Source organism: Choloepus didactylus, chromosome 1, assembly GCF_015220235.1.
Source record: "Choloepus didactylus isolate mChoDid1 chromosome 1, mChoDid1.pri, whole genome shotgun sequence".
NCBI classification, from domain to species: domain Eukaryota; kingdom Metazoa; phylum Chordata; class Mammalia; order Pilosa; family Megalonychidae; genus Choloepus; species Choloepus didactylus.
This window is the reverse complement of record NC_051307.1, coordinates 6,160,774-6,182,753: the sequence shown is the minus strand read 5'-3', so window position 1 is coordinate 6,182,753 and position 21,980 is coordinate 6,160,774.

Sequence of the window (21,980 nt, the reverse complement as noted above, 5' to 3'; positions counted from 1 at the left end):
TGCAGGCCAGTGATGCCCTAACTGATATTATCAGCTTAAACTCCCTCTCTCATGCTAGACTTTTATACCCAGCTACCTAGTCAGCATCTCCACTTGGACATCAAGCGGATATCTCAACCTTAACATGCCCCAGATGAACCTTGGATCATCAACTTCAGCCATGAAGCCTTCCCCACTTCAACAAATCCAGTCTTTTTTTTTTAAAGGCAGATTTATTTAATTGTATTCTAATTCAATGACCTTGACTTTTCTATTCCCACTGTGACATTTCTATGGGTGGACAGGAGGGCAATGGGAAGGATGTGATTAGCAGGAGATGTTCCCCAGAGACAGCTGTCAGTAGGAAAGCATCTGTGAGTTAAGCCTTCTTCTTAAATAGAATTTTCACACCTTGAAAAGCTATCAATATGATTTAGGGTATACAATTATGTGTCATAGTTGGAAAGTGTTCACCGGATGAAATTTTGTCTGATTTACATTTTCCCCTTGTAGAATGCATGTCATTTGAAGATAGATTATTTAAAAAATATTAAAATGTATGTTTTTGTACACAAATTATCATATAAAATGTTTTATGTGATTCCAGCTAATATGAAGTTATAACCACATTATATTCTATATATACTAGTCTCTTTCTCTATGGTCCTATAGGACTCATCCATCTGATCTGAAATATGTGACTTGGAAGGGTTTCAGCAAATCCTTTCTTGTGGATGTGCAACCTGACATTCCAAGTGCCATCTCTGCATCCTCTTGTTGGGCCCCTGTACATTCAATTCAGCAGCAAGACCTGTTGGCTCTGTGTTGAAAACATATCCAGAAGCTTCCACCGCAACTGCCCCAATGGAAACCACCATCATGCTCACCACTGATACTCTGTGGACTCCAACTTGGCTCCCTCTCTTGCTCCCCCTACAGTCCAGTTTCAGAAGAGCAGCCAAAAGAGATCTTTAAAAGAACAAAAACCAGATTTTGTCTTTTCCCTGCACAAAACCTTCCCCTGACTTCCTATCCCAGATGAGTAAACCAAATAACCACAAAACCCCGTGCTCCCGTTTTGTTCCATGTGGCTCACATGCTCCAACAGCCTCTGCCTTGTCTCATTTCCAGCCCCAGGCACAGGGCTCTCCAGCTACACCTTTCCTCAAATGAAAGCTTCAGCACTTTTGCCCTGGCTGAGCCTATGGCGGAGACTGTGGTCCCCTGGGAGCTTCCTGGGGTGTGCTGCCCATATTCATGCCTTTGCTCTGAGAAATGCCCCCCTGGCCACCCCACCTACCAACACCCTTCCTTTCCCCTCCCTTCTCCCATATCCTTGGAGCACGTGTCACTGCCTGCACCAGGGGCACATGGTTATTTGTCAACGTGTATTTTCTGTCTCCCTACTAAACATTATACTGGGCTGCAGATATTTCCATTGTGTGGACTTTTTAAATCGTACAAGTTTTTCAAGATTTTAAAAGATATTTAAGATTTGCTTTGCAAACAACACAGAAAAGCGGTACATCTTTTGAAGGGATAAAATCCATGTTGGAACTTTAAAGAAAACAGGTAGTAATAATGCTGTTGTAAGTTAATATTTTAATGTGTCTCTCTTTGCCTGCTTTCTGTTTCAGCACATTCATTGTGTGGATATTCATAGCATTATAATTGCTCAGTCGTTAAAAAACATTTGTTTGTGGGAATTGGGAAATTTATTTGTGAAACTCTGCAGAATTCCTTTTTCTATTTCCAATGTTTGCTGATGTTAAATAAAAATTTTCAAGCCCCCTGAAATTAAAAAGTAAGTGCAAGAATGCAAGCACCAGCAGGACTGGACCCTGATCTGTCCCACAGCCTGCTGGATTCCCGGGATCTGGGGTGGTGCCAGCGCACAGGAGGTGTGTAGTAAATTTGTAGAGCATTTGTGGAGGGCTGCACGCATTCTCACAGGGGGACTTTTGTCCACTAATGGTGCTCTCCTTGCTCTATTCTAACCACCTGTTGTCCAAACTGTGTCCTCCAGACTCACTCACAGAGCGCATCTCTTCTTCACCACTTTATCCCCAACATCTAGGCATTCAATATATTGTATGTCGGGAAGGCTGAATGGACAGACGGATTAGATTGTTAGTCAAAATTGTGCGTAGGGCTGGCTGTGGTGCCCATGGTTTGGCAGATTTGTTGTTTTGCTTTAAAAAATTAATTCATTAGTCCATTCAATGTGCCATATAAATGCCACCCAAGCCTAGCACACATACAGGAACAAGGAAAAAAGATTTTTTAAAAATCTGTAGGTTGGCTTTCCCTTTTCCTTCCCAGTATAATTAGCATTGCTTAATTCCACTTCTCAGAGCCTCTTTTTTCCAGCCAGTTCCATCTCCCTGACCTCTGCCTGAAACAATAGGGGACAGTGTCACCTGGAGCAGTCTCCAAATGCCACCCTCAGCATCACAGTGGAAAACACAAAGTCCCCAAATCAAGCAAATTCCCACCCAAAGATAATCTCACCTAAGGAAAGTTAAATACAAATGTATCCATTTCCTTCTAGGCTCACTACCTGGTAACTGTCAGAACTCTCTAGAGTCTTCACAGCTCCTGCCTCAGCATTCAGTTGTGTGGATAATTTGACTGCCATTGTTATTTTTTTTATTTCCCAAAAGGTTTCTTAATAATTTGGGGTTGTGCAATAAAATTTTAGTGATCTTTCCTTTCCTTGGTTTAAAACAGCTAAAAATAATTAACTATGCCAAATATGTTATTTAAAGAAAAGAAAGGGAAAAATGAACAAAGCACTAATATATATATATTTTTTAAAAAGCATGGCTGAGAAAACTAGCATCCAAACCATTTGTATGAGAATTATAGTATTTTCCATTTACAAACTGAGACAAGTTAATTGCATAGCTACCACGAAATAAACTAGGTGGTAATTACGCAGTAACTCCTTTAGAAATCGTAGTAATTACACTGAACTAAAGCATTCTAAAATAGATCAGAGTTACCAAGTTCACATACAAAAGAAGGGTGTTCAACCTGTGCTCCAACTACTTGATTTGAATACTGCACCATCAGTGACTTCTGTTGCCAATTTTTAAAGATAATGACTTTAAAGTATAGATGCATTTCCAGAAATGGTCCCTAGCACAATATTTCATTTCAACAAATGGGAGAGAAAGCTCAGTTTACTACTGCTAGGCAGCAGGGAAGTTGACAGTAATTTCCTGTCTAAAGGACATGACGATCTTCAAAGAAAAACACTTACAGTCTCAATTCTAGAAAGACATTTTTGGTCGTTGGCTCACATCTACATACTATATGTCAAATCTGAAAGGAAGCTATGTCAGAATAGAAATGGCTAAGTTGAGACGTGAATGGTACAGTATATTTTGCCCAGAACAAGCAATTTTCTGGGGAATTAAAAGGCCTGTTTTGCAGCCAATCCCCAAAAGGCTCCAAACAATCACGTTTTTGTAACACCGTTTTACACAACCCAAATTATTCAGCTGGTGAAAAATAAGGGGGGAGAGGATAAAATATACTGACTGTGGGACCCTAAGAAATTTGGCAAAAAGGAACAGAGCATGGAAATCAGCTCCTGGTGTACTGGGTTTTAGCACTGGGTGCTTTGAAGCAACTTTCTAACCCCTAGGGCTGACTTTATCAAAAAGGCTGAGTACAGGCCTTCCTGAGCTAAGGGTCCCCAGCCTTTCTCTGTGCATCTTCTGGCCTCCTGCCCACCCTCCCTCCCTGCCAGACAGGGGGCAGGGGCTGATCCATGCTTGCTCGCTGCAGCTGCCTCCACCCCTTCTCCTCCACGGCCGCCAGGTCAACCCACTTGGCCACAGCCCAGCTTTGCAACTCTATTGGGACAGGGTCCTCGATCAGCTGCCAAGGCCTTTGTGAATTTAATTTTGCAGAAATTGTTCTGCTAAGTTGATGCCAAGCTAGATGATGGGCAGGAGAGTAAGAAATGAGATTAACGATGAGCAAAACCAGACAAAAGGGAAAAGGAAAATTTCCAATTGCACAGAATTTAAACCTTATTTGTATTCAGCTCTGGCACAGCCAGGCCAATTCTGAACCATGGAGAAATACGTGTAGTCCAAGATGGTTGGTTCTGTTAAATCTTAATGCAAGCTGCCTCCTAGGCTCACACACACACATGCATATGCTTGCGCACACACACACACACACACACACACACACACGCTGCAATTGACTCCAGGGCAGAGAAGTTTTCATGCTTCTATGTCATCTTCCTATTTCAATAAATATTTTTGACTGAATGAATGAGTACTCAGGTCTGAGCAGGGTCTCACCTTATATCATCCCAGAATGTCACTGCTTTTAGCCACAAGACTTTGTAAAATCTGCAAAGGAAATAATTGCTACAAAGTAGTTTTTTTCTAAAGCATGAAAAGCAAAAGAGAACCATGTTGTTAGATTTGGCTGAGTTTAGAAATGAGGAACATTGGAGAGTTGAAATTACTTGAAGGCAGGCAGTGATCAGCAGGGACTAGAAGCCAGGACCCCCGGGCCTCTTTGGAAGGGTCTTTTACGCCCCCACGTTGCCCAGGGCTTGATCAGTCGGTACCGCGCTGCCATTTCCACACATGACTCAAGTCGCTTCAGCCATAATTTTTGAAGCACCCACGTCTTCAGAGTGACTTGTGGTTCTGTGTGTGTTGACAACAGAAAGAAAAGAAATTTGACTCTCTTATTGCTCCAGAATGGAGCTCTAGTTAAAATCATTAATGTGAAACTTCTCCATCACTGCTCTCAAATCTATTGTCAGGAAATAATTTTACGTCATGCGGTCTTACTTATTACGTCCTGGGGGGGAGGGGCGGCCGGTTGCTGAACCCTCGGCTCTCAGCGTTGCTCGGAGGGTACCGGCGGCGGGGGCTCTTTCCCGGAGGCGAGGGCGAGGCGGGAGACTTGGCCAGGTCCCCGGCGGAGGCGTGCAAGGTGTGGAGGGCGGCGAGAAGGAACAGGCAGGACACGGTTCTTTGAGGGTGAAGAAGCCAAGAGAGTTTATTAGGGGTGAGCACAGGTTATATAGGCTGGCATGGAGGGCGGGGGTTGTTACAAGTCAATGCTGAGGGGATAAAGGCTAGGATTGGTTCTGAGAGGGTGCGGAGGTTAGGATTGGTTCTAAGAGAGCACGGAGGTTGTTTGAAAAGGGGCGGGAGTTGCTCTGGTAACTGCACATGCGCACTGACGGTGGGGGAGTTGCTCTGGCAACGGGGAGTGTCCGGGCAAGATAAGAGGGTGGGGAAAAGGCGGTTCCCTCCGGCAAGCCTCCCCTAACAGTGGTATTTTGGGTGAGGAAATGGGGCCTGCCTCCGGCCTCACTTTCCCAGGCCCGGGGGGCTGTGAAGGGCGCTGTTCACCCGTACCCACTACCCTCCCCAGGGGTGGCCGATCCCCTGGCCCAGGCCCGCCAAGTTGAAGCACGTAATCAGTGTCCCGCAACGTCAGCCATATTCTTATGGATATTGCAATGGGTTCAATTGTGAATCCCAAAATGGTATGTTGAAGTCCTAATCCCTTAATCCCCAGGACCTCAGAATGGGACCTTATCTGGGAAATAGGGTCATTACAGGTGGACTTAGGCGAGTTAAGGTGAGGTCATAAGGAGCAGGATGGGCCATTAATCTGATGCGACTGGTATATTAATGGGCCATTAATCCGATGTGACTGGTAATTTGACATAAGAAGGAGAGAACTGGATGCACTCAGACAGGCACAGGGCAGAAAGCTACGTGGTGACAGAGGCAGGACAGTCGGCAAGCCACAAGGAGCCAGGAAGACGCAAGGAAGGCCTGTCTCTACAGAGTTCAGACTTCTGATCTCCCAAACCACGAGACAATAAAATTCTGTTGTTTTAAGCATCCGGTTTGTGGTATGTTATTACAGCAGCCCCAGAGAATTAAGACAGATACAAATTCATCACCTACGCAGGGGATTTGTGTGTGGAACCTTAGCCCTAACCTTGTAGTGACATTTTTGCCATCCCCCCACCCCCAGTAAAGCATTCCAAGGCCAGAGGGGAGGGACCACCTCTGAATTTTATGGGTGGGGCCTTGGCCAGTCACACCCACACAGACCAGGGCAAGGCCACCCAGAAGGTGACCGGTTGAAGGAATCCCAATCCAGGCAACCCCCTGTCTCAGGAGGAACCTGCCACCCCCTGGAAATCCAGCCAGACCCCGTCAGAAGGCAGCCTTCTGTCCCAGGCCTGTGAAGTGCCAAAAGTAAGGGTGCCACAGCAAGAATCAAAATTGTAAATGTCTTTTGAAGAACTGGCTTCTCCAAGGCCCCCGGGAGCAGTCTGTTTTGTAAGTCTCCCACCACCCCACAGTGTGGGGATGTTCCCGTGCCCCGTCTTGAAGGGGCAGGGTGGTCTGGGGGTGGGAGTCTGGCCCCAAAGACCACGTCCCACGATCAGGGATGTGCAGGTGCCTCCTTGTCAAGTCACCTGACTGCTCGGCGCCTCTGCCTTCCCACCTGACGCCACAAGCTCCCCCACAGGCCTGTGTGAGGACAAACGAGGTTCGTTATCCAGCAGGTGGGGGCATCACAAGTTCTCAATGAGCGTCGGCTCTCGTCGTTACAAACCGCAGCGGAGCACTCCGAGTCTCGGGCAGGCGGTTGTGCACCGCAGAGCCAAGGACAGAATTCCTGACTTCTGGGTCCAAATCCCACAGATAACCTCTTTCATGAGGCAGGCAATTCGAGCCACTGCTCAGGCGTGGGTTTTGACTTCTCCCCTGGAGGGATAACCAGATTTTATACAACATAGTTCATTGTTATAGACAGAATCACATGTGGTAAAGCAAACCCTGGACATAACACTCACATATTTATTTATATATGCATCTACTTTTAATGTATGCACATGTATACCTACTATGCATATATGCTTCCATGTTTATATTTCTTAATATAAATGCAATGTCAATTGTAGAAAATTGGAAAAACATAGAGAAGTATAATGATAATTAAAGTCACTCATGATCACCTAACCTCACTACTAAGCCTGGTCGCAGGTGACATTCTGGATACGTCCTTTATAGTCTGGGAGGTTTTTCCTAATCACACACACATTTTGGGGTGATAGCCCCGTGTGTGTGTGTGTGTGTGTGTGTGTGTGTGTGTGTGTGTGTAAACTTTGTGTAATGCTCATCTTTTCAGCCCTGGGATACTATTGATCTGCAGGTATTAAGAATTGATAGGCGCTTAAAAGACAGCATTTGATAGGAGAATAAAATCTTGCGATGCTGCCGTGTGGAGTTTTCCCTCTTCGGGTTTATGCAGGATGAATCACAAAAGCTGCTCTTTGGCTTTGGGGTCAGCCTCACGTGGGCAGCTGAGGCGTCCGTCCCACCTGGCTGCTCAGGGCTGGTGAGCTCTGGGTGTGGCCCTGCAGGAGCAGCGTGAGGCTTCCTGATGTGCCTGCCGGGGGACACTGAGGCGAGCTGGCTGCTGGGCACATGAGGGGCCCGCTGCCCACCGAGGGGCGGCCCCGGCCGAGGCCCTGCTGGAGGCCCCACTCTGCTCTTTGCGGCCTGACTTTCCGTTGCTTGGTAACTAGAGCACCTAATTATTCTACTAGGAGGTCGAAGAAATGCCAGCAACCCCATTACGTCGACCCAAGAAAGTCAGAATCAAGGCCTTAATTTGAATAGAGAGCTATATTTTTCAGCCAGAAAGAAGGAAAGAGAAAGGCTTCCAAAGTTCAGTGCATTTTTGCTAATATTGAAGCATGATGGTCTGGAAAATAAAGTGCAGCATGCAAAAGGATGACAAACAGCAAGTCAGAAGAGATTTTGTCTTTGCCTTTGGGTTTTTGTTTTTAATTCCCGAAATTGTCCGTAAACAAGAGGAGTGTCCATTCTAGGATAGAGTGTAATTTTTCATCTGTTAGAGAACCAGTTGTTTTCTAGTAAAGGTTTGTGAAAGATCATGGAGGTTTGCTTTCATTTTTATATTGTTGTTTTAAGTTGAGTTTGCTTTTCATCTAGTTCTAGGCTATCAGCTTTTAAAATATTTGAGTTGCCTTTTACTTCCTTTATTGGCAGCAGAGTCCATTTTATCTGACTACCTGTAGCTTTAATTGCCAGGGTTTTATTTTCTAAAGAATTCTTCCACTTACTCTTGGTGATTTGCTAAAAAGGTGCTAGCTGCCCTTGACCAACGGCACACGGATACCCCATATAAATTTTTCCTGTAAATGGACTGGTCCTCTTTTATGCAGAGCTGGATGCACTTTAGGAACTGGGAGATTGGAAACCCAGATTTCTTCTATGCCTTCTCTAAAAAAATGCAATGAGTGTGAGGAGGCGGGGGTTGTGAAGAAACATTAAACAGTGACAATTCCAGAATTCATAGGTCCAAATTGCTCCACAGCATCCCCAATACAAGAAATGTCCCCATTTCTTTATTTTTCTCTAACTCAATTAAACTCCACACCAAAGTTTGCAACAAACCATGATTCTCCACCTCTGCCTGGGACGGCCCTGGACACCCGAGAACATCCTATCCAGTTAAAAACACTCCAAAAAGTGCTGACAACTGCCCCCTCTGGGGCAAGAAGGCGAGAACCAAAGGATGAAGCATCCTGGGAGAGAGGAGAGAATTGTTTTTCTTCCTTGATGATTCCCCTCAACCAATGAAAATCGGTAGGAAAAAAAATACTTTAAACAACGAAACCTTGTTTGGCTCTAGTGTTCTTTTATATAACATGGTGCTTTGTTTGGTAACTGCTGACTTGCTTTCCCGCACCTGCCCTGGACTATTTACTTCTGCCTCTGTGCAGCCCAGACGTGAACGATGCATTCCAGGAAGGGTTGGTCCCCTGGCTCCCTCTGCTGGCACTGTGGGGGAATGGCCCCCTAGAAGCAGCCACCTGACTTACGGACTCAGTGAGAGCCGTTTCATTTAAACGTCTGGTTTATTTTGAAGGTCCCTCACTGCCCAGAAATATCCCCAGTGGCTGACAGTGATTAGGAAATAATTTGTTGGAAGTCATTGTGAAATACTACGCATAGAAAGAAAAAAATGTTCTCTGAGCAAAATGATGAAAGTGCGTGAAACGAGGATTGTATTCTGCATACAAATCTAATGTGGATCCACTTAAACATTTCTTATTCACTGGAGGCAGCGTCCACATGCCCTGAACCACTAAGGGGTCACATTGGCACCCAGGGAGAGGGGTGGTCCCTGGTGGAGAAAGTGAAGGGGCAGAGGAAGGCCAGGCCGGGGTGAGGGGGCAGGTTTCAGGGGCCCAGGGAGGGCAGACTTCAGGGCTGGGGGAAGGGGGGCCAGGACAGGCCTTGGGGGGCAGGAAGAACTCAGGGGGGTCAAGACAGGCAGGGAGGAGGGGAGGTTTCAGAGGGAGGGCAGAGCTCAGCGTGGGCAGGGGGCAGGACAGGCCGGGGGGCAGGGCAGAACCCAGTGGTGAAGGGCACCATAGGAACTGTCCCTCTGTCCCCTGCCTCACCCCCTCCTGTCATCATTCTGTCCTCCCCTCTTCTGCCCCCTCACTCTCTCCAGAGTGCAAAACAGAGACTCGGAGACTCGTGGGATACCCAAAAATGGAGCTCTAAAGGACATGTCCAGGCCACTGGAGGTGAGCGAGCAGACTTGGCCAAAGGGCTCAGAACCCCAGGACAAGCTGAGAAATTGGACATGAGGAGCTTGGAGAAGTCTATTCAAGCAATAAACATTTCAAAACCCAGGGTGCCAAGTGCAAAAGGGGAAAAAACAGGCCCTGCGGTGTAAACAGAAAAAAGACAAGCCTCCCCTCCCTCCTTCTGGGTCACTAGGGCTGATTCTGGCTCAGTGGAAGGAAGGGAGGGAGGGAGGGATGAAATGAAGGAGGAGGAAGGGAGGACAAGTAAAAAGAAATAAAAGTAGAAAAAGTGTACGGCGGCAAGGCCAGAGGGCCACTGGCCGCCACTGACCCTGCAACCCACAGCAAATCCAGCCGCAGTGCCCCCGGGGAGGTCGAGGCCCAGAGCCCCAGGATGCCCTTGTCTATGGAGGGCAGAGTGCGGGTTCCAGATCAGCAGGAGGCCCGTCTTCACGTTTTGAAAGGACGTGTGTCTGTGTGTGTGTGTGCACACGCGCGCACGCGCACGCATGCTCTGCAAGTCATTATTTTAGAATTTTTTAACAGGTATGATGGTTTCAAAGGTGAGAAATAAACTATCCAGCTATCGGTTTATTCTTTCACTGCAGACCATGTTTTAAACTCCAAATTTGAATATGTGATTCAAAAATATGGTATTTATTGATTTAAAAAAATAAAAGAGACTTCGGGCAAGATAGCGGCATAGAGAGGAGTGGAAGCTAAGTAGTCCCCCTGGAACAACTACAAAAAAACAGGAACAACTAGAAAATAATCCAGAATAACTGCGGGGGGACAAACGAGACCATCCACTCATCATACACCAACCTGAATTGGGAGGAGTGCCCGAGAACACAGCATAAAATCTGTAAGTAAAACCTGTGGATCCAAGTCACGAGACCCCCTCCCCCATAGTCCAAGCTGCAAAGCCTCGTGGTGCCAGAGAGAAGCTCTCTCCCAGCAAGCGAATACAGCTCAGCTGAGCTCCAACTGGGGTTTTAAGTAGCAAGTGTGAACTGCTCACTACAGGTACGCAGCCCCAAAAAACAGACAGAGGCTTTGGGTGACGACTGATCTGGGAGAGCCAGAGGGTTGCCTTGGACTGGGTCTGAAGGGGACTATCTGTTTCTTTTTCCGGCTCAGTGGAGAAAGCCCCAGTCATTTTCAGTTTCCAGGGCTGTGACTCGGGGAAGGGTGGAGACAGCACAAGCAGAGAGAGACCATTGAAATGCTAATGACCTCCCCCTAGGGGGCTCAATCTTCTCTAAGAGGAAAGAGGTGGGGCCCTTTCCATTCAGAACCAGACCCCAGAGCCTGGGGGAACACGGCCATACCTCCTCACACCAGTCAAGAATTATAGGCTAACAGGCGTCACCTGCTGGGCAGAAAAGCACAGTGACCCGAGGCATCAAAGGGTGGAGCAATTTTCTAAGACACACCCACAGGGAAACCAGATGCTGAATATTTCTTCCCTCTGGGACCTGAGCCTGTTCTGGTCTGGGAAAACCTGATTTGGATAACCAAGGAAACCATGCCTAGACAACAGAAAATTACAACCTACACTAAGAAGAACAAAGTTCTGGCCCCGTCAAAGGAACAAACGTACACTTCAACTGAGATACAGGAATTTAAACAACTAATGCTAAATCAAATCAAAAAGTTTAGAGAAGATATTGCAAAAGAGATAGAGGCTGTAAAGGAAGCACTGGGCATGTATACGGCAGAAATCAAAAGTTCAAAAAAACAACTAGTAGAATCTATGGAAATGAAAGGCACAACACAAGAGATGAAAGACACAATGGAAACATACAACAGCAGATCTCAAGAGGCAGAAGAAAACACTCAGGAACTGGAGAACAAAACACCTGAAAGCCTACACGCAAAGGAGCAGATGGAGAAAAGAATGAAAAAATATGAGCAACGTCTCCGGAAACTCAAGGATGAAACAAAGTGCAATAATGTACGTATCATTGGTGTCCCAGAAGGAGAAGAGAAGGGAAAGGGGACAGAAGCAATAATAGAGGAAATAATTAATGAAAATTTCCCATCTCTTATGAAAGACATAAAATTACAGATCCAAGAAGCGCAGTATACTCCAAACAGAAGAGATCTGAATAGGCCTACGCCAAGACACTTAATAATCAGATTATCAAATGTCAAAGACAAAGAGAGAATCCTGAAAGCAGCAAGAGAAAAGCGATCCATCACATACAAAGGAAGCTTAATAAGACTATGTGCGGATCTCTCAGCAGAAACCGTGGAGGCAAGAAGGAAGTGGTGTGATACATTTAAGACACTGAAAGAGAAAAACCGCCAACCAAGAATCCTGTATCCAGCAAAGCTGTCCTTCGAATATGAGGGAGAGCTCAAAATATTTTCTGACAAACAGACAATGAGAGACTTTGTGAACAAGACACCCACCCTACAGGAAATACTAAAGGGAGCACTACAGGGTGATAGAAGACAGGAGTGCGTGGTTTGGAACACAATTTTGGGAGATGGTAGCACAACAATGTAAGTACACTGAACAAAGGTAACTGAGAATACGGTTGAGAGAGGAAGGTGGGGAGCATGTGAGACACCACAAGAAAGGAGGAAAGATAAAGACTGGGACTGTGTAACTTGGTGAAATCTAGAGTATTCAACAATTGTGATAAAATGTACAAATATGTTCCTTTACGAGGGAGAACAAGCAAATGTCAACCTTGCAAGGTGTTAAAAATGGGGAGGCATTGGGGGAGGGATGCAATCAGCATAAACTAGAGACTGTAACTAATAGAATCATTGTATTATGCTTCCTTTAATGTAACAAAGGTGATATACCAAGGTGAATGCAGATAAGAGGGGGGGATGGGGGAGGCATGTTAGACACTTGACATTGGTGGTATTGTCTGATTCTTTATTCTACTTTGATTTAAGGTTATTTTTCCTTTTGCTGCTTCCTAGCTGTCTTTTTTTTTCCTCTTTCTTTTGCCTCTCTACCTTCTTTGACTCTCCCTCCTGCCTTGTGGAAGAAATGTAGATGCTCTTATATAGATAATGGTGAAGGTGGTGAACACATAAATGTATGACCATGCAGAAAACCATCAATTATTTACTTGGGATGGAATGTATGGTGAGTGAACAAAACCATATTAAAAAAAAATGGGTTGATGACAAAACCTCGAGGGCAATATACTGAGTGAAATAAGCCAGACACATTAGGACAATTATTGCAGGGTCTCACTGATAAGAACTAATTGGAATATGTAAACTCATAGACATGAAATATAAGGTACCAAGATATAGGACGAGGCTTAAGAATGAGGAGTGGTTGCTTAGTATGAGCAGAATGTTCAATTAAGATGAACTTAAATGTTTGGAAATGAACAGGGGTGTTGGTAGCAAGATGTGAGAATAACTAACAGTGCTGAATGGTGTGTGAATGAGGTGGAAAGGGGAAGCTCAGAGTCATATATGTCACCAGAAGGAAAGTTGGAGGTCAAAAGATGGGAATGTATAAAACTGAATCCTATGGTGGGCAACGTACATGATCAACTGTACAAATACTAGAAATCGCTTCCATGAACCAGAACAAATGTATGCAATACAATTAGAAGTTAATAATAGAGGGGCATATAGGGAAGAAATATATACCTATTACAAACTATATACTACAGTTAGTAGTATTTCAACATTTTTTCATAAACAGTAACAACTGTACTATATCAATACTACGAGTCAACAATTGAGGGGGGTTGGTTAGGGATAGGGGAGGATTAGAGTTTCCTTTTCTTTTTTTCTTTTTTCATCTTTCACTTTATTTCTTGTCTGGAGTAATGAAAAGTTTCTAAAAATTGAACAAAAATTAAGTGTGATGGATGCACAGCTGCATGAGGGTACCCAGGGGCAAGTGATTGCACACTTCGGATCTTTGGATGATTGTACGGTATCTGAACAATCTCAATACAAATGAAAAAAAATTAAAAATAAAGAATAAAAGAAAGTTGTCTTTTTTAAAAATCCAGGGTGACAGTAGTGGTCACTCAGAGACCTCAAGATATTTCCAATTGATTTTTTGAGTGAAAAAAATAAAAAACTAGAGAATCCTCAATAAGACTGAATTTTCCTCACCAAAAAAAATTAGAAAAATCCATTATGCTTATATACAATAATAAAGTACAAGTTGTTGCTATTGTGTGTTTATAAGTAGCCTAAAAATACCATTTTTATGGGAAAAAAATCTGAAATTGGCTATTTTAGCCAGAATTAGATGGACAGCTTATCAAACCAAATAATTGATTTGTCAATATTGACTTAATACTGACTATAATTTTAAAAATAATATTCCTAAAAATACTAAACCATACAAACCTCCATGTGTCCTTAAAATCACCCTGGAAGTTTTTATGCACCTAGCTCACCAGGCTTTAGCAGAGTGGGCTTTCAAGAAATGTTCGTTGTAAACACAAGGATCCAATTAGATATTGTATGGCAATCTTCGAGATGAGTGTAGAGGCTCAGAAGTTTTGAAGAAAGCAGAAAATTTTAGAAACCATCTGGAAATTTTAAATAGATGACAGCAATTATTCAGCTGTTTAGAAACAAGCCTAAATAAGAAACCTTGAAGCTGGTCTCTCATTTTCTGCTAAAATAATTGCTTGTTTGTAAACTGTACAATGTTTGGGGTTTGATAACATCCCTTGCAGCCATCCGCCCCCTCCTTTTGGACAGATTCCATATGTCAAGTCATGGGGTCCCTGTCTAGAACTTTACAGACCCCTTGTCCTCTACAAACAATCCATCCCCAAACCTCCCGGCAATGACCTGCCTGCTTTTATTTCCCTCACTCTTCTAAAAGCTGAAGCTTATTTCCCTTTACCTGCAGGTCAAGTCTCATCCCAACCTCCCAGAACTGTCCTTTTCTAGTGAGAAGAAAGTCCTGGGTCTGTAGCTGGTGTGACTCAACCTCATGTCAATTTATCTTCTAGTGCATGTCCCAGTGCCTGGAAGAAATAAGCACTCCTAACTGTCATTGAATAAACATGAGTGAGCAAGCAATTGGGCAAGCATCTGCTCTGCCCTGTGCTTTATTAGGTTCCTATCTCCAAGCCCCTCCTTGGGCCCAGTGACCTCAGGATTGGAAAGGCTGGGCCCAGCAACCTGCCCTCAACTCTTTTCACATGCATGTCTGGCTCATGCTGGGAAATCCATCTTTTACTGGCCTTCCCTGTGCTGACGTTGCCCCAGGATCTCCAGAGTCCACTCAAACTGGACGTCATCTATGGCCTGAGCTCTGATCTGCTCCCACTCCCCTTCCCTGCTGATGCTGTCTTGTTTCCAAGTCCTGTGCACCTCCCAGGCCCTGGGTGGACAGAGAAACCAGCAGCTGTGAGCCATCTCAATTGCCATGCCAACCCTAGGATTCTGCCCGTGGTGTGACCAGTGTACCGGTGTACCCTCTCCTCAGAATTCTCTAGAAGCTGACCACTTCACCTCTAGAGAGAGTCCCAGGCTTCCCAGCGACTGCCAGTTCAACCAAGACATGCTCCTTTCTTCTTTCTTGGGTCTATGTTAACCTCTTTCTGGTTTTTATTTCCTACAAAACCCAGTAATTTATGAAGGTGCCAAAGAAGGATACAGAACCACTAGAGTGCAGAGATACCTTCTTAACAATCTAAACTGCAAGTCCATCCCCAAGAGAACTACAGTCAGATCTTGGTACTCAACACATTTTGACATGAAGATTTTGTCCCTTACTTGTTTGTTTGGTACTCAGGTGCAAGCTCGAACTTGTCCATGTCAGTTGCCTCATGACTCGCTACCCTTTCCAGCTGAAACAAAGGGTCACAGGTTAGTCACCCAGTAGCTCTTGCCCTGTGCACATCCCCTTGTGGTCTCATCTTAGCTTCTGTGGTCATTTTGTGTGTTTTTGCACTTTTTTTCTCATCATGGGTCCTAAGAAAATGAGCAGTGATAGCACTGAGCAGAAAAGAAAATTACTTCATAGCACTTTTGAGCAAAAATAAATAATAGGCAAATATGAGCAGTATTTGCATTCCTGATCCAGCTAGGAACACGGTAGGACTAGAACAATGGCCTCCACCATCATGAAGAATACAGAAGGGATTAAAAAAAAGGCTGATGTTGAAAAGGAGTTAAAGCAGTAACAAAGCAGCCTCTCCAAACACTCGAGGAAGCTGAAAATCCGTTATTAATTTGGGTAAACAAGAAACAGTTGGTGGGCAGCGGTATATCGGGAGCCATGCTATGTGAAAAAGCAAAAGTGTTGCAAGCCAATCTTTTGAAAGACAAACCAGGACTGAGTGATGAGAGTGTTGAAATTTTTAAGGCCAGCATGGCTGGTTTGATAATTTTATTTATTTTTTGTGTGTTTCCTTTTTTTTTTTTCTTTTTTTATTGTTTACTTTAACATATATACATAGCAGTGATAATTTCCAATGTATGATTTCTTTGCGAAAAGTGAATCTCAAAGAATATCTTGAGTCACTGTTCCAGAACTTCAGCCATATAACACACATACAGAAAGGGGTCATCTCTCGATGTGCAGCTCAACAAGCAGTCACATAAGTAATTTCAAAAAATTGTTATGGGTCACAGTTCCACAATTTCAGTTCTTTCCTTATTATACAATACAAGCTATATACAGAAAGGTGAAGTGGTTTGATAATTTTAAAGAGAACTGGTATCCATAGTGTCGTGAGGCACAGCAAGGCAGCGAGTGCTAATAACAAGGCTGCTGATGAAATCATCAGTGAATTTCAAGACTACATAGAGGCTGAGGGTTTTATTCCCCACCAAGTTTTTAACTGTGATGAGACTGGACTTTTTTGGGAAAAAAATTTTGACTAGAACCTACATCACAAAAGAGAAGAAGCATTACCAGGCCCCAAACCAGTGAAAGACAGGCTCACTCTATTGTATGTGAATGCTCGTGAGGACTTAAAACTCAGTCCCCTAGTAGTCTATCATAGTGAAACCCGGGAGTTTTCAAGAGGCATAATATCATAAAAAAGCAAACTCCATGTGATGTGGAGGGCAAACAGCAAAGCTTGGATCACGAGGCAATTTTTCACCAAGTGGATAAATGAAGTGTTTCATCCCTTAGTGAAAAAAATATTTGCTGGAGAAAGATTTACCTCTGAAAACTCTCCTACTTTGGACAATGCACCTTCCCACCCTCCAGGCTTGGAGGATGACTTGCTGGAGGAGTTCAGCTTCACCACTGTAAGGTTCCTGCCCCCCAACACTACTCTTCTCATCCAGCCCCTGGACCAGCAGTTCATTTCAAACTTCAAAAAGTTGTACACCAGGGTGCTTGGGCTGGTTTGGATGTATTATGCCCCCCAAAACACCATTATCTTTGATGCAGTCTTGTGTGGGCAGGAAACGTATTGATGTTGATTGGGTTGGAGACTTTTGATTGGATGTTTCTGTGGAGATGCAATCACTAACTGTGGGCGAGATCTTTCATTGGATCATTTCCATGGAGGTGTTGCCCCACCCATTCAGCATGGGCCTTGATTAGTTTACTGGAGCCCTGTATAAGCTCAGACAGAAGTAGCGAGCTTGCTACGTCAAGAGGGACACTTTCAAGAATGCACAGGAGCTGAGAGAGGAGCTGCGGTTTATAGGGACAGTTTGAAGATGGCCTTTGAAAGCAGACTTTTGCTCCAAAGAAGTTAAGAGAGGACAAACGCCCCAAAAAAACAACTAAGAGTGACATTTTGGAGAGAAGCTGAAGCCTAGAGAGGAACATCCTGGGAGAAAGCCATTTTGAAACCAGAACTCAGGAGCAAATGCCAGTCACGTGCCTTCCCAGCTAACAGAGGTTTTCCGGACACCATTGGCCATCCTCCAGTGAAGGTACCCGATCGTTGATGTGTTACCTTGGACACTCTATGGCCTTAAGACTATAATTGTGTAACCCAATAAACCCCCTTTTATAAAAGCCAATCCATCTCTGGTGTTTTGCATTCTGGCAGCATTAGCAAACCGGAACAGCACTTTTCCAGAGGTGCTTTGAGATCACCTCTGACACCCAGCTGACTCTCACAGAGTTCTGGAAGGAGCATTTCAAAATCCTGCACTGCCTTGATCTTATTGATAAGGCCTGGAATAAAGTCTCTTGTAGGACAATGAATTTGGCCTGGAAGAACTTGTGGCCAGAAGCTGTGACTCAGAGAGACTTTGAAGGGTTTGAGGGTGACCCTAAGCCTGCAGGTACAGAGGGTACAGTTTTGCAGGATATTTTGTCTTTGGACCAGTCCATGGTTCTGGAGGTCAATGCTGCTGATGTTGAGGAGTTAGTGGAGGAACATCGTGAAGAGCTCAGCACTGAGGGGCTGCAGGAACTACAGAAGGAGCAGCAAAAAGAGGTGACTGAAGATTTATTCAGGTGAGGAGGAGATAAGGGAGGATGTCCTCAGTTCCTTGATAAAAGAAATGTGTGCAAAATAGGCAGAAGTTCAAAACTTTCTGGAGAATTACCATCCAGACAAAGCTCTGACAAACAGAAATGTGAATTTATTGAATGACCAGTATCACATTTTTGAGGAATTCTGAAGACAGAAGGAGTCCTCATTGGATAAGTATTTGGTGAAGGTGACAAAAGTGTGTCAGAGCCTGTGGTGCATGTTGAAAAAAGGCAGAAAAGAGAAAGAACGCCTGAAGTGCAAGGACCCAGTGTTCTACTGGAAGGTAACTCTCCTTCCAAGCAACGCTCCGTGTAACCTCTCCTCCTCACCACTCTCTTCCCACCATCTCATCAGGCCATGGGCTCTTCTCAGTACAGGTAAAGTGAAGTTTTTATCCTATTTAATCCAAGTATTTATTAATTTTTAGGTTTATTTCTCATGTAAAGTAATGATATACAACTATATCTTTTTACATATTGCCTTTAAAATGTGCATTGTCTTTGGTTTGAGAAAGCATTAAATTTATTTACATTATTCCTTATGGGAAAAATTTGTTTGGTACCCATTCTTGGTCCTTGTCATGCCTCTGGGAACCAATTAGCAATGAGCACTGAGGTACCACTGTTTAATAAAAATTGATTGTGCCGTTCTTCACAAACTTGGGCCCTGGGCTGTGGGATTGAGGGTACATGATGATGTGGTTAAATGTAGCACATCCTACCAGGGAATCATTTTTACTTCACACTATGTTATGTCTTAAAAAAATTGTTACATATAGAAAAATTTAAATTTTGTATAACATTTTAATATGAAAACATAAGACTTCAGAACAAAACTGTACAGGCGTCAGGCCATTCTAAGTTAGGTCTTTTGAGACACCAGTGGCATAAGTTCTCCCTCCTCTGTTGTAAAAATCACATTGGTGGAGAAGTGTGAGGGGCTCTGAGTCTTTTTCCAAAAGATTACCCATTATCAGCTTCCTTATTTCCTAATGCATGTTATTTTGATCAGCAAATCAAAGGTTTCAGAGCTCCCTGGTGTGGAAATGATGTTGAAGGCTTTTTTGGCAAGAAGCAGGCTGAAATTTTTCTACTGAGGCTGAGTTCATGTCTTAAATCATATCCCCAGGGTGCAGTTAATTTATTTTAATTGATTGGAGCTCTTCAGATTGCCCAGGGACCTCCACCTGAGAGTAGGGTTGGCCTGGAAGCAGAGTACGGCCAATTCAGGTTGAGAGGAGCATGTTTCTTCAGACATTAGGTGAACCTAGAATCTGTAAGAAAGCACTTAAGAAGAAAGGCACCCCCACATAAATTTTGGTATAATGAATATCCATGATTACATTAAAAAAAAAAAATCTAGCAGTGAATACAAAGCATCTTTATGGGAATGATTTAATTACTGGTAGATGTGCCGGTTTGAATGTATTATGTCCCCCAGAAAAAGGCATATTCTTTAATGCAATCTTGTGGGGCAGACATAATAGTGGGGATTAAGTTGGAATGTTTGGATTCGGAGATACGCCCCACCCAACTGTAGTTGATAACTGATGGGATATTTCCACGGAGGTGTGGCCCCGCCCATTCGGGGTGGGCCTTGATCAGTGGAGCCATATAAATGTGCTGACTCAAAGAGACTGAACGGAGTGCAGCTGTGAGTGACGTTTTGAAGAGGAGCAAGCTTGCTAGAGAGGAGCGTCCTGGGAGAAAGCCATTTTGAAACCAGAACTTTGGAGCAGACGCCAGCCACGTGCCTTCCCAGCTAACAGAGGTTTTCCGGACGCCATTGGCCATCCTCCAGTGAAGGTACCTGATTACTGATGTGTTACCTTGGACACTTTATGGCCTTAAGACTGTAACTGTATAGCCAAATAAACCCCCTTTTTATAAAAGCCAGTCCATCTCTGGTGTTTTGCATTCTGGAGCATTAGCAAACTAGAACAGTAGATATTAAAATATGAATAAATATGAATGAGATGTCTTAATATACCAAGGATGCCAATTATTATTAAATTAATCCATATATTCAATGCAATCCTAAATCAACATTACAGATGGATTTTTATGAACTCAATATAATAACTCTAAAATTTATATGATGGAGTAAATATGCACAAATAGCTAAATTGATTTTGAGAAAGAAGAACAGAGGTTCAGATCAGGTGGAATTGACTTGACAAAAACATTGTAATAAAAGCAGTATGATTCTGGCACAGATTTGGACAAACAGACCAATGGAACAACTGAAGAGGCTTAGAGATAGCTCCACATCAACTTTATTTATGATAAAGGCAGCACCACAAAGCAATGGGGAAGAAAGATTTAGTAGATGACATGGGAAAATCTGAACCACTATAGATAAAATAAATCTGGAATCCTAGATTGTACCATACAAAAATTTGAACTCCAGACGAATTAAAACCCTAAATGTTAAAAGTAAATCTATAACTCATATTGCAAAAGATATTCAAAAATATTTTGTGACCCTAAACAATGTAAGACTTTTAAAACCAGAACCAAAAGCACAAACTGTAAAGCAATTTGTTTGACCACATGAAAATTAAGATTATTTGTTTAGTGAAGAATACCACAGACAGTTACCAGAGAGATGACAGATTAGGAGAAAACAATTGTCAAATCGTAAATCAGTAACATATTGGTATCTGCAATGTAAAAGGACTCCTGCAAACCAGAAAGAAAGAAAGAAAGAAAGAAAGAAAGAAAGAAAGAAAGAAAGAAAGAAAGAAAGAAAGAAAGAAAGAAAGAAAGGAAGAAAGAAAGAAGGGAAGAAAGGAAGGAAGGAAGGAAAGGAGGAAGGAAGAAAGGAAGGAGGGAAGGAAGGAAGGAAGGAAGGAAAGGAGGAAGGAAGGAAGGAAGGAAGATGCCCTGCCAGTTGAAGCCCTATAGAAAAGGCAGGAAGGAAGAATTACAGAAGGGTATGTAAAATGGGTATCACACTCAATAGGGATCAAAGAAATACAAATAGAACGGCAATGATAGACAACTTTACATACATGGTATATGATATCAAGGGTTGGGAAAGATGTGGGGACATGGAAACCTCCCATTCTACTCAGTTTATTTTACAATACATGAATATTTAAGAACATATAATAAACACTTTGGAGCAGGTGGCTCTGAGGGGGAGGAATAAGAAGGGAGCTGATGAACAGGTGAAGAGCAAATGAAGATGAGGCTCATGTAGACCAGTGATGAGAATGTACCATGAACTTAGCAGTATGAAGACCCCAACTCTACCCTAAAGGGCCAAAAGAACAACAAGCATGCTTCACTGTAGGACTCACATATGCTTGATAGTTGTCAATTAATCATTGTGTGTCCTTAATCATGAGTGTCAGAAACTAAGTAGACACATATCAAATATTTTTGCATCTTCCAGGGCACATGGGAAATCTGCATTTTCCAACCTCCCTTACAGTTATTTTGGGACCATCTGACTGGGGTCTGATCAATGGATTGTGCCACTTCCACTTGGCCCCGAAACATCTCATGTGATCTTCCATGCTCCATCTTTCCCACCCATGATACCAAATGTGAAGGTCCCTAAGATGGTGGAGTTACTTGGTGAAAGGAACCCGAATTATTGAATTAGCATTTGGAGGAGAATCACCTTAGAAAGTCGCCTGACCCCATCAGACTCATGCAAGCAAGAAATAAATTCAGTGTTAAGCCACTGAGATTTGGGAGCTGTATGTTGTAACAGTTATCTTACCCAGACTAGAATATTCTATCAAATCTATTTTTGAGCTACTGCATTTAAAATAAAGTAATAAGGTATATAGACTGACCTAGCATCAGGTAAGTTCATGAGAGAAACTCAGGTTTAGAAGCACTGAAGTTAAAGAGAAGTTATGATTGGTAGTTCTTTTCTTATAAAGTAAATTTAAAATCTTCCTTTCTTCATACCATAGCAGGGCTTTAGCAGCC